This window comes from Schistocerca cancellata, chromosome 3 (genome assembly GCF_023864275.1).
Source record: "Schistocerca cancellata isolate TAMUIC-IGC-003103 chromosome 3, iqSchCanc2.1, whole genome shotgun sequence".
In the NCBI taxonomy this organism is placed as follows: Eukaryota; Metazoa; Arthropoda; class Insecta; order Orthoptera; family Acrididae; genus Schistocerca; species Schistocerca cancellata.
In genome coordinates, this window is record NC_064628.1 from 791,455,780 (window position 1) to 791,467,271 (window position 11,492).

Here is an 11,492-nt window from a genome sequence, read left to right on the forward strand (position 1 = left end):
CTTACATCATGATGAAATGGTGGGCAGTAGTTTATGGCCTTGTTTGCTTGCTCTAGGGAAGGAAATACGGTAAGCTTTACCTGCGTTCAAAGGAACAGAGTGCCGACTTAAATGACTGCAGTAAAAGCACGACACTGGTAGGCCAATAAAGCACGTTTTTCTGGGGAACAATGAGGAGACATTTCCAGACGGCTGTGTGCCACGGTCGCATTGTGCAAAACACATTAACTTGGGGCCGGAGAGGAGGCAGACGTCCAGGTATACGGCCTAGCGCCGAAATGTCGCTGACAGCGCATTGTAGACAGGGAATAAAGCAGAGGATGGATCCTTGTTATGGAGCAAGCGGCCAAAAAAATGTAAACGTTCTGCAAATGTCCACGGGACAGGAAAACTGGCGTCCAGACATCCAGACTCTGTTTCGAAAGATGTTTGTAAGAGCATGAAGCTTTTTATGAGTTTATGGCCATTCTTTGGAAACTTTGAAATGGACGCAACAGGAGAGGTAACAAGCTGTTTACGGAGAATGTGCTTCCACCCTGTATTGTGTTAGAAAAACACATGGCAAACACGTGGGAAAGAGGCTGCGAAGCTGAATTTTTTTTCTGTTTTCTGCCCATTAGCGTTAAAGTCTCTGACTGGTCAAATTGGTTTGCAGTGCAAAGACCATTCTCTGAGCTTAAAATGCCGGGCTCCAGCTTGTGATTGGCTTGTGCGAAAGGGGGGAAGTCAAGAAAGCGATGAGAAAGGAAGAAAGATCACTCTTGTACAAGTCTCTTGTACTGGCACTTCGTTAGTAAACAACTGCAGGTCTCTACCTAAACTTGTGTCCTTTGCTATTGTGCGACTTAGAACCTGTGCCAGTCACCTTCTCAAGCGTCAGAGGTACTGCTTATATCATCATGGTCACAACAAGTGATGCCTGCATGTACTTATTTGTCTTGAGTCGGCCGTGTAAACATTTGACATAGTCCAACATGCACAGTCATGGCACAGCGTCAAATTGGTTTAGTAGACCATCAAATGGGTGCACCTGCACACTGGAATCCATTGGGGTTTCAGAGGCTCATAGGGAAGTACCTGCATTCTGAATTAACCGAACGCAAGACCGCGACCACGTACTTGAATTTTTCGGGAACGCGCATTTAATAACAGACTGCCGCCATCCATGACTTCAGTCTCCAAACGCATCATGGTGTGCCGCCTTGACCAGCAGGATGGTAAAGTATTCGCTGCTGCGATATACAACTATAATTCTCAGCACCCTGTACTTTCAAACCATATTTTTCTTTTTTTTTTTGTATGGTAGAATATAGATGCTTGGTGGTGGCGTAGTTTGATGCCATAACCTGGATTCCCGTGTACGAAGTCAGATAGAGAAAGTTTAATGTCGTGTGTCGATCCCCAGCAGATCACTTTGTCCCCCATAGACCCCATGTTAGTAAGGCGCTTATTAAATAAAAATGTTTTTGTGATGTTTCTTTGTTAATTTTGTTGTCTTGCCATGTTTAAGATCAATAAATCGATTGTCAATTAGACTATAACTTCTCCCTGAGTTCTAAGTAACAGTTCCTTCGCATTTTATTATGGCAGTCTATATCTGAAACATAAGGAGTAGCGTTTTCACTTGGTGTCCACTGCGTGGGTCTTTCACTTCATTATCATCTTTCAGGTGTTCAATTTCAAGCAAGACCAGCGGCGAGTGGAAGTCGCCCAGGAGTCGCTAAATGAAGTGTAATTTAACGAATGATGATCGTGCCAGTAAAGGCATTTTATAGTAGGCAGAAAAAGGGACGCTTGATCCGCTTTCGCGGAGGCTGCCATCCGAAATGTTATGGAAAGTATGGTTGGAGTTTTTGAGAACACTGGAGAGCCAGTGACAACTGCAGTAGCTTTGACGGAAACTGATACTGTAATTGGACCAAGGCAGAAGCAGGTAGTGTTTAATGAGGAGATTCTGTGTTGTAATTGTGGTGATTCGGGCCACATTCTGTACAAAACCACAATGTCAGAGGTGCAATCAGGTGGGACCTCTGTTCAAAAATGTCCACAGGCACTTACATGGTGGAATTAGCGTTAACACTCGCGCCCTGCGTTAAACGGTACAGGGGGAGGTGTGACCACTATGCAACGTTCCCACTAAGTTCGACTACGGGACAGACCGATGCAAAATCAGTGGCAGACATCTGTCTATGCGGCTGTGTATAGGGAAGGTCGTGTAAGTTGTTGAATACAGGATTACAGGTACCCGTGGTAGCAAGGGTGTATTGAGGGCAGTGGATTTGAACCCACCATGCTGTGTGTTGAGTGGTGTGGGTGGTACTCGTGTGAATTCTCTTGGTTCCACGTTGTTGGGTTTCCGAGTGGATGGAAGAAACATCCGAATGTGTGTGGACTTTCTGCCATTCATAGGCGTTAGCTATGACGTCATTCTGGGTCTGGATTTACTGTGTAATCATCACGCTGAAGTCGATCTGCAGCATCGCACGACAAACATGGACGGGACATTCTTCCATGTCTATTTTACGGCTGCAAGAGCTGAATTATCGCGAGGAGCACCCGAGACGTAGTGTAAGCTGGTTAAATTGCGTACACGGTCTCTTAGACTCGATTCGTGGCATATAATAGCCAAAGGAACAGGAAGGATGGCCTGGATGAACGTAGGTACTAATCAGCCGGTTCATACCGTGTATGAGGTAGAGTCCTTGCCAGACAGGCGACCGCGGTGGCCGTGCGGTTCTGGCGCTGCAGTCCGGAACCGCGGGACTGCTACGGTCGCAGGTTCGAATCCTGCCTCGGGCATGGATGTGTGTGATGTCCTTAGGTTAGTTAGGTTTAAGTAGTTCTAAGTTCTAGGGGACTGATGACCTCAGATGTTGAGTCCCATAGTGCTCAGAGCCATTTGAACCATTTGAACCTTGCCAGACAACGATGTTCTGCATCAGGCGCGAATTTTTGTATGACGAAGTTTGTCATGTGTGCAAGAGTTAGATGGTAGCTGAGTAGTACCCATCAGTGCAGATAATTTTGGTTCAGAGGAGGCTAGGCTGTCTACAGGAACCCTGACACCTAACTTAAAAGTTTTGGAGGATGAATTAGAATGGGATTTCAATGTAGAATGTCAAAAGCTGGGACAGTCTGTCGATTTAAGTGCACTGAGAGAAACAGTGTCGCATCTGGAAGAGCATGAGAGAGTAGATACGGAGAATATGCATGACTGCTTAACGCACCTTGATCCACTATCAACTACACTTCTGGCACAACACAGAATTCCCATTGGCAACAAGCTGCCAGTATACAATAAACCATAGTCTCCTCCACTATTTGTGGATGGTAAGGGAGGGGTTCAAAAATGGCTCTGATCACTATGGGACTTAAATTCTGAGGTCATCAGTCCCCTAGAACTTAGAACAACTTAAATCTAACTAACCTAAGGACATTGCACACATCCATGCACGAGGCAGGATTCGAACCTGCGACCGTAGCGGTAGCGCTGTTCCAGACTGTAGCACCTAGAACCGCTCGGCCATTCTGGCCGGCGAGGAGTTAACAGACCAATAATTTTGGGATGGAATCATAGAAGAAAGTACTAGCTCCTGGTTAGCCCCTGTAGTAATTGTGCCCAACAGGTCCTCAGACTAAAAAACGCTTATAGGTTCTGCTGCAGTTACATACTACAAATCTTCGAATGGTCATCGATGCACAGCCCATGCTCAATATCACAGAGGCAATGCCGCTACTCCATGTTAGAATTATGCAGCAGCTATGACCAATTAGAAGTAGCAGCAGAGGATTGGATTAAGACAGCATTTTCTGTCCCATTTGGACTCTTCCAAAATCATCAAATGCCTTTTGGTCTGTAATATGCATAGGCAATTTTCCAACGTTTATTAGACGGAGTTCTATGAGCTCTGAAACCAAAGCAATGCCTATTATATTTAGATGACATAACAGTACATTCCAAGCACATCTAGGAGCTCATGGTGCATCTGTGGGAAGTATTTGAATGGTTGTGTGCTGCATGGCTGACTCTCAGAAAAGTGTCACTTTGTGTTCCGGGATGTCCATTACTTAGGACACATTATTGGCCAGGACGGGGAACATTGGACAATGAACCACACACGGCCACTTTACGGTACCTTCACTGATATGTAGGTTACTACTGTGGATCTGCAGGTTAGAGGAAGGTCAGTGCGGGATTTGGGCAGCTCTACATCTGAGGCAGCACCAAATTACACAGAGAGCAGAGGAAATAATATGTTGAGAACTATGTGAAGAACTGCACCTTTGTGCTCAATGAGTCGAGCCAAGTCGTCAGCAAATACCTTTGCGAAGAGTGGCTGAGGAAGACAAACCTTTCCAATTAATTGACTTCAACGTGCTTGGCCCTTTTGCACAAACACCAGTGGGAATCATATGTACTAGCCATAAATGATCATTTTCCACGTTCCTTGGCCTTGATCGTCATACCAAACCAAGGAGCAGACACACTGGCTCACGATTTCATTAACTATTGGCTACTGAAACTCGACACACGAGAAGCAGCAACAACAGGCCAAGGCACGAACTTTGTGTCAGAACTGTTTAAGCACCTATGTCGACTACTGCACAATCAAGCAAAAGGCAGAACAGAGAGATTGCGTAGGACATTGAACAAAATAAGTTATTATGAGAATAATAGCCACAATAAGCAAGACACCTTATTACAACATGTCGTGAGTGCATACAATTCAAAAATACCTGAAACCAGAAGTCTTTCTTCCTTTAGTGTGTAACTTTAAGGTTGAAGGTCCTTTACAAAGGATGTTTTCTAGGTCAGTTCAGTCATTTAAGATGACGAAGGATTTGAGGAAGTACTATTGTCCATGATGGAATCACTAGAGTGCAGAAGCAGGTAAGTCACTGTTTGCCCCACAAAGCGAATACACACTGTACCTGAGTCATCAGAATATATTCTGTTTTTCTCTGAGAAGCCTGCAACTAACTGCCACATGGATGTCATTAAAATTTTTTTTTCCAGAAGATGGGGTCATAATGTACTCAGTACCAAAACCAATCGTGGTCGTTGCCATCTGCAATGAACAAAGATATTTCAGTAGTGCCCAGAGCATAGAGGTACAGTGTCAGGGATTGCTAATGAGTAGTACGCCATGCAACATTTCAGTTCACACTTCCCAGCTATTTGCCACCATTACCGTAATCAGAACCTCAAAGACGAGCTAGTCATTATCTTGACTGCTGGGCCTACCACTCGAAATCTTGGCCAAGGAAAACCTGACTAAATGCCACATTACAATCAACTGTTCTGGCTATCCTGGACAAGGTGATATCTGCACAAAACAGTCGTGTGACCATGGGAGACCTACTCAATCACATAAGAAAACAGAACGAACAATGCAACACACTCATAACCATATGAAATAGCACATCAGCTCTCCATGTAATTTTGTGCTGCCTCAGACGCAGAGCTGCCCAAATCCCGCACTTACCTTCCTTCAACCTGCAGGTCCACAACAGTCACCTAGGTACCAGTGAAGAATTGACTCAACCACGCTGAACAATAATAAATTGTGAAAGAAAAGAGAGGAGAAAAAAGTAAAGAGGGTGCAGAAATTCAGAGCTCAAGCATCGTAGGAGTGAGATACTGTATCTAGTGTAAAATAAAACGAAAAGGAGGACACGCCAAAGTCTTCTTGAAGCAATGAAGAAACATTGATATATACGCTGAAGTTTCTGTTACAATCAGACCAACAAAGCAGGAATTCGCAGGACTGGATTAGGGTCGGGACACACATAACCACACCGAGCCCGTGCCAACATATGGCCGAGTGTTGGACGTACTACGGCAAGAAATAAAAACAAGGCATTCGAACGTGTACGGACACACACCACCGCACCACGCCAGCACCGTCGTGGTGCTTGGAGACCGCGCCAAGGCCGCACCATCACGGACTAGTTCAGTTTACTTTTTGACGGAGAACGGTGAGGGCTTGTGCAACATGGAGAGCGAAAACGTTATTGAAGAAGGGCGGAAATTCCCTGTTCTCTACTATCAAAGTGATAAAGTAGATCAGGAGGAGATGCCTATCGGGGTGAGATGCCTAAAGCTGGCACTTCCGCCGGCTCTCAACAGATCGCGACACAAGCTGCACGGCGGTCGCTAGCTGTAGTATGGGGCGAAGGCAGCTCCGTGTATCGCTGTGATAATTGTTCAAATGTGTGTGCAATCTTATGAGACTTAACTGCTAAGGTCATCAGTCCCTAAGCTTACATACTACAGGGCTATTACAAATGATTGAAGCGATTTCATAAATTCACTGTAGCTCCATTCATTCACATATGGTCACGACACACTACAGATACGTAGAAAAACTCATAAAGTTTTGTTCGGCTGAAGCCGCACTTCAGGTTTCTGCCGCCAGAGCGCTCGAGAGCGCAGTGAGACAAAATGGCGACAGGAGCCGAGAAAGCGTATGTCGTGCTTGAAATGCACTCACATCAGTCAGTCATAACAGTGCAACGACACTTCAGGACGAAGTTCAACAAAGATCCACCAACTGCTAACTCCATTCGGCGATGGTATGCGCAATTTAAAGCTTCTGGATGCCTCTGTAAGGGGAAATCAACGGGTCGGCCTGCAGTGAGCGAAGAAACGGTTGAACGCGTGTGGGCAAGTTTTACGCGTAGCCCGCGGAAGTCGACGAATAAAGCAAGCAGGGAGCTAAACGTACCATAGCCGACGGTTTGGAAAATCTTACGGAAAAGGCTAAAGCAGAAGCCTTACCGTTTACAATTGCTACAAGCCCTGACACCCGATGACAAAGTCAAACGCTTTGAATTTTCGGCGCGGTTGCAACAGCTCATGGAAGAGGATGCGTTCAGTGCGAAACTTGTTTTCAGTGATGAAGCAACATTTTTTCTTAATGGTGAAGTAAACAGACACAACGTGCGAATCTGGGCGGTAGAAAATCCTCACGCATTCGTGCAGAAAATTCGCAGTTCACCAAAAGTTAACGTGTTTTGTGCAATCTCACGGTTTAAAGTTTACGGCCCCTTTTTCTTCTGCAAAAAAAAAAAAAAAAAAAAAAAAAAAGTTGCAGGACACGTGTATCTGGACATGCTGGAAAATTGGCTCATGCCACAACTGGAGACCGACAGCGCCGACTTCATCTTTCAACAGGATGGTGCTCCACCGCACTTCCATCAGGATGTTCGGCATTTCTTAAACAGGAGATTGGAAAACCGATGGATCGGTCGTGGTGGAGATCATGATCAGCAATTCATGTCATGGCCTCCTCGCTCTCCCGACTTAAGCCCATGCGATTTCTTTCTGTGGGGTTATGTGAAAGATTCAGTGTTTAAACCTCCTCTACCAAGAAACGTACCAGAACTGCGAGCTCGCATCAACGATGCTTTCGAACTCATTGATGGGGACATGCTGCACTGAGTGTGGGAGGAACTTGATTATCGGCTTGGTGTCTGCCGAATCACTAAAGGGGCACATATCGAATATTTGTGAATGCCTAAAAAAACTTTTTGAGTTTTTGTATGTGTATGCAAAGGATTGTGAAAATATCTCAAATAATAAAGTTATTGTAGAGCTGTGAAATCGCTTCAATCATTTGTAATAACCCTGTACTTAACCTCAATTATCCTAAGGACATGCACACACACTCATGCCCGAGGGAGGACTCGAACCTCCGCTGGCACCAGCAGCACAGTCCACGACTGCAGCGCCTAGACCGCTTGGCTAATCCCGCGCGGCGCTGTGGTAATTGTTTCTCCGCTTTGGAAGCAACAAATACAAGGTAAGAGCTAAAACTGACGCCTTGGTTATAGTGTACACCTATTTTCAAGAGCGTACGAGCGTCTGAATTATATAGCAGAGCCAAATGCTGCACATGTTGAGGGTAGAAGATACCTTCAGTTTAAGTTACCATCCGCCGTTGCCACACAATAACAATGTTGTGCCAATCACGGTAAGTGACATCTCACCCCGACCCTCAAGAGAGACGCCACTGTTTTCTCGGGGTAAGATGCCGAGTGGTATCCCTCAGGTATACAGACTTTCTTTTCATAGGAAATGCCTCGAACGTATGTTAGAACACCAAACAGGGGTCAGTGGTCTGAAGAGTCCCTACAAATGGCTATGGAACATGTAAGGACAGGTGGAATGAATTGTTTTAGAGCTTCCCAAGAATATGGGATCCCATATAGAACTCTGAAACGACATCTGGTGAAGAAAGATGAAAGGAAGCATGGCATGGGCCCACAAAGTAAGCAATATTCTATTAATTATAATGTTTTGTTTGATTATGGAGCAAAATAAGAATAATTTATAACTGAAATATTAATTCACCTAAATATTAATGATTGAATTAAACTTTTTTAATTCCTCAAACTTTTCTCAGTGATGAATAACTATCACAATTATTGTTATTATTTATAGGTAGCCTTGGTGAAGGGAATGAGAAACAATTGCGCACTTACATAAGACAGTTGCAAATGTGTGGATTTCCACCAACTGGAGAAACTCTTAGTAGGCTGATATTCCGGTTTGCGGAAAGAAATGGAATTCCTCATAGATTTTCTAAAGAAAATCAAATGGCAGGTTGGGACTGGTTACAGTCCTCTCTCAAACGTAACGCACAGCTAGCTACGAAGAAGCTACAAGGTCTCTTTATTGATAGGGCTATGGGAATGAATAGAGAAGCTATTGCAGCATATTTTTCTTTAGTTCTGGATGTCTTAACAGCAAATTCTTTACTGGCTAAGCCTGGCCGCCTGTACAACATGGACGAAACTGGGTTTCAGATGAACCCTAGGCCAGACAAAGTGATAACAGAAAAACGTTCTCCTTCTTTGTATCAAGTAATTTCCCAAGAGAAAGGGGAAACCATAACGGTAACCACTTGCTGCAATGCTGAAGGCAACTTCATTCCTCCAGCGTGGATTTTAAAAGGTAAAAGAAAGAAGTCTGAATGGGAGGATGGACTTCCGAATGGTTCGATTGTATTTATGAATGAGAGATCAGGGTATGTCAACTTTGATATATTCATGAGTTGGATGAAAGACCACTTTATTCGCAGAAAACAACAAGGAAAAGTAGTTCTGATTCTCGATGGGCACATCTCACATTCTACTGATTCAGATATGCTTGATCTTGCAACAGAAAAAGATGTGATTATTATTTGTTTACCTCCGCATTCAATACACTACCTTCAGACTCTTGACAGGTGTGTTTTCCAATCACTGAAACACGCTCTTTACAGGACAATGCGAAACTGGACATTGTGTCATCCTGGACATAAAGTCTCAAGAGCACATTCCGCCTTCCTCAGCGAAGCCTGGAAGAAAGCAGCAGTTCCATCCAATGCTCTATCTGGATTGGAAGCTTGTGGCTTGTACCCATACAACCCGGAAAAAATTCCAGAGGAGGCATTTCAAATTTCTGAGCTGGTTGCTACTGATGTGGCAGACAAGAATGAAGGATATAACACCGACTGTAGAGGATCTGCTCGGGTTGTTCTCCCACAGAAAGGCAATAGAAGACTTGAAGCACATGTTGATAATGAGCCACTGCCCCGAACATCGTTCGAAGAAATTAGTCCTATGCCTATCGTGGATCCATTACCATCTAGGCGCAGAAAGAAAGTCGCTGAAGTTCTCACAGAAGGGAGTCGAAAAGAAGCAGCAAAAGCTAGGTCACAGCGAATTAAAAGCAAAAAATCAACTCCAGGTCGGTCTAAGGTTAGCAAACCAAGTAACTCAGCAAATGCCAGTGATTATTGTGCTGAGTGTGCCAAGAATTACTATGATAAAAATGGACTACAGGTGGATTTGATTCAGTGTGTCATTTGGAATAAATGGTTGCATGAAACCTGTACAGAGGACGAAAACCTGTGCAATAACTGTGCAAATGAATTCTGATTTCATTTGGATGCTTTCTTGTCATTTGCTTATTCTTAAATGTATTTATAAATTTGTTTTGTATTCTATTCCTTACAAACGTAATAAATTTGCTTTCTGAATTACTTATGTAGTTATGTTGTATCATAAATGTACAAAACTAGTGCTGAAATCTCCTTGGAATATAACTGCCATCTCACCCCGATGCGTCGGGTGAGATGCCTAAACGACACTGTTCATAAAAAAATTAAATACACATATAATTACTAATGGTTTCGTAACGCCAACTGGCCTTTACATAGAAAAATCTCATCAGTGAACAATATTTCAGTGCTGATCCTAAATCTCTTGATACTCCAAACCTTAAGTGTGTCCAAACCTTAAGTGTGGCATCTTCCCCCGATCTACTCTAAATATCGGAATGTCGAATATAAGCAAAGGGTGTGGAAAATCATTTCCGAGACATAGGTATGTTACATTTTTATATTATGTCATTTCGTATACAGGGTGTTTCTGAACTCTCTGGACATGCTTTGTAAAAATGTTGCTATTTTGTTTTTTTCAATACATAATTTTTATCTGAAAAATAAATATTTCTACAAATATTTCTATATTTCTACAAAGCATGTCCAGAGAGTTCAAAAACACCGTGTATAGTTCATGTACAGGTGTTTGTCAATTGAATTTACGTAGAATTACCGCACGAACACAGTTGAATTTTCCACAGTTGAAAGTTAAAAGTTCAAAATATTAACGCTACTTGTAGGTTAAAATCCACAGTTAATTGGGGTCAAATCTTGGGTGCACTGTATTCCCAGTGCAGCCTTCGCTTGCTACTCTACACTTTCAACTGGAGAGTTGAAGAAATCCTTGAGTATTTCTCGCACTGCAAACGCTTCTCGTGTTGATCCTCCTCGTAGACGGGGTAGGTCTTGAAGGTTGCAGGCCCTGCCAGGGAGTTTGGTGCTCCCAGTACCATCGTAGCTTTCATTTAATGCTGCCATGTTACTTCCTTCATTTTGTCTTATGAAACTGTGGAGGATGCATGCAGCTAGTATTAAAGTCATTATGTTTTCCGGATTTCCTTGTAACCGTCGGGAGAATATGCGAAATTTCTGTACTAAAATTCCAAACGCATTTTCAGAAATCCTCCTGGCTCGGCTTAGATGGTAGTTAAATATCCTCTTGTCATCTGTCAAACCTTTTCCAGGATAAGGTCTCATCACATAACTTTTGAGAGGAAAGCCTTCATCACCTACAATTACCATTGGCAGTTAGAAATTTGTTCCAGGTAGTGCTCGACTCCTGGGAATATTGAGCTGGCCATACTCCAGAGCTCTTCCAAAATTCGAGTTTAAAAAAATACCTCCATCCGAGTTTTTCCCGTAGGCTCCGTCTACTGCAATGAAGTCGTAGCATGGGTCAATTAAGTCAAGAAGTACAGTGGAACATGAGTGTTTGTAATTCCAGTACAAAGTGCCTGATAACTTCAGAGCTTGAATGGTAACATGCTTTCCATCCACGGCACCAATGCAGTTAGGGAACTGCCACTTTTCCCAAAACTCAGATACTACAATGTTCCATTT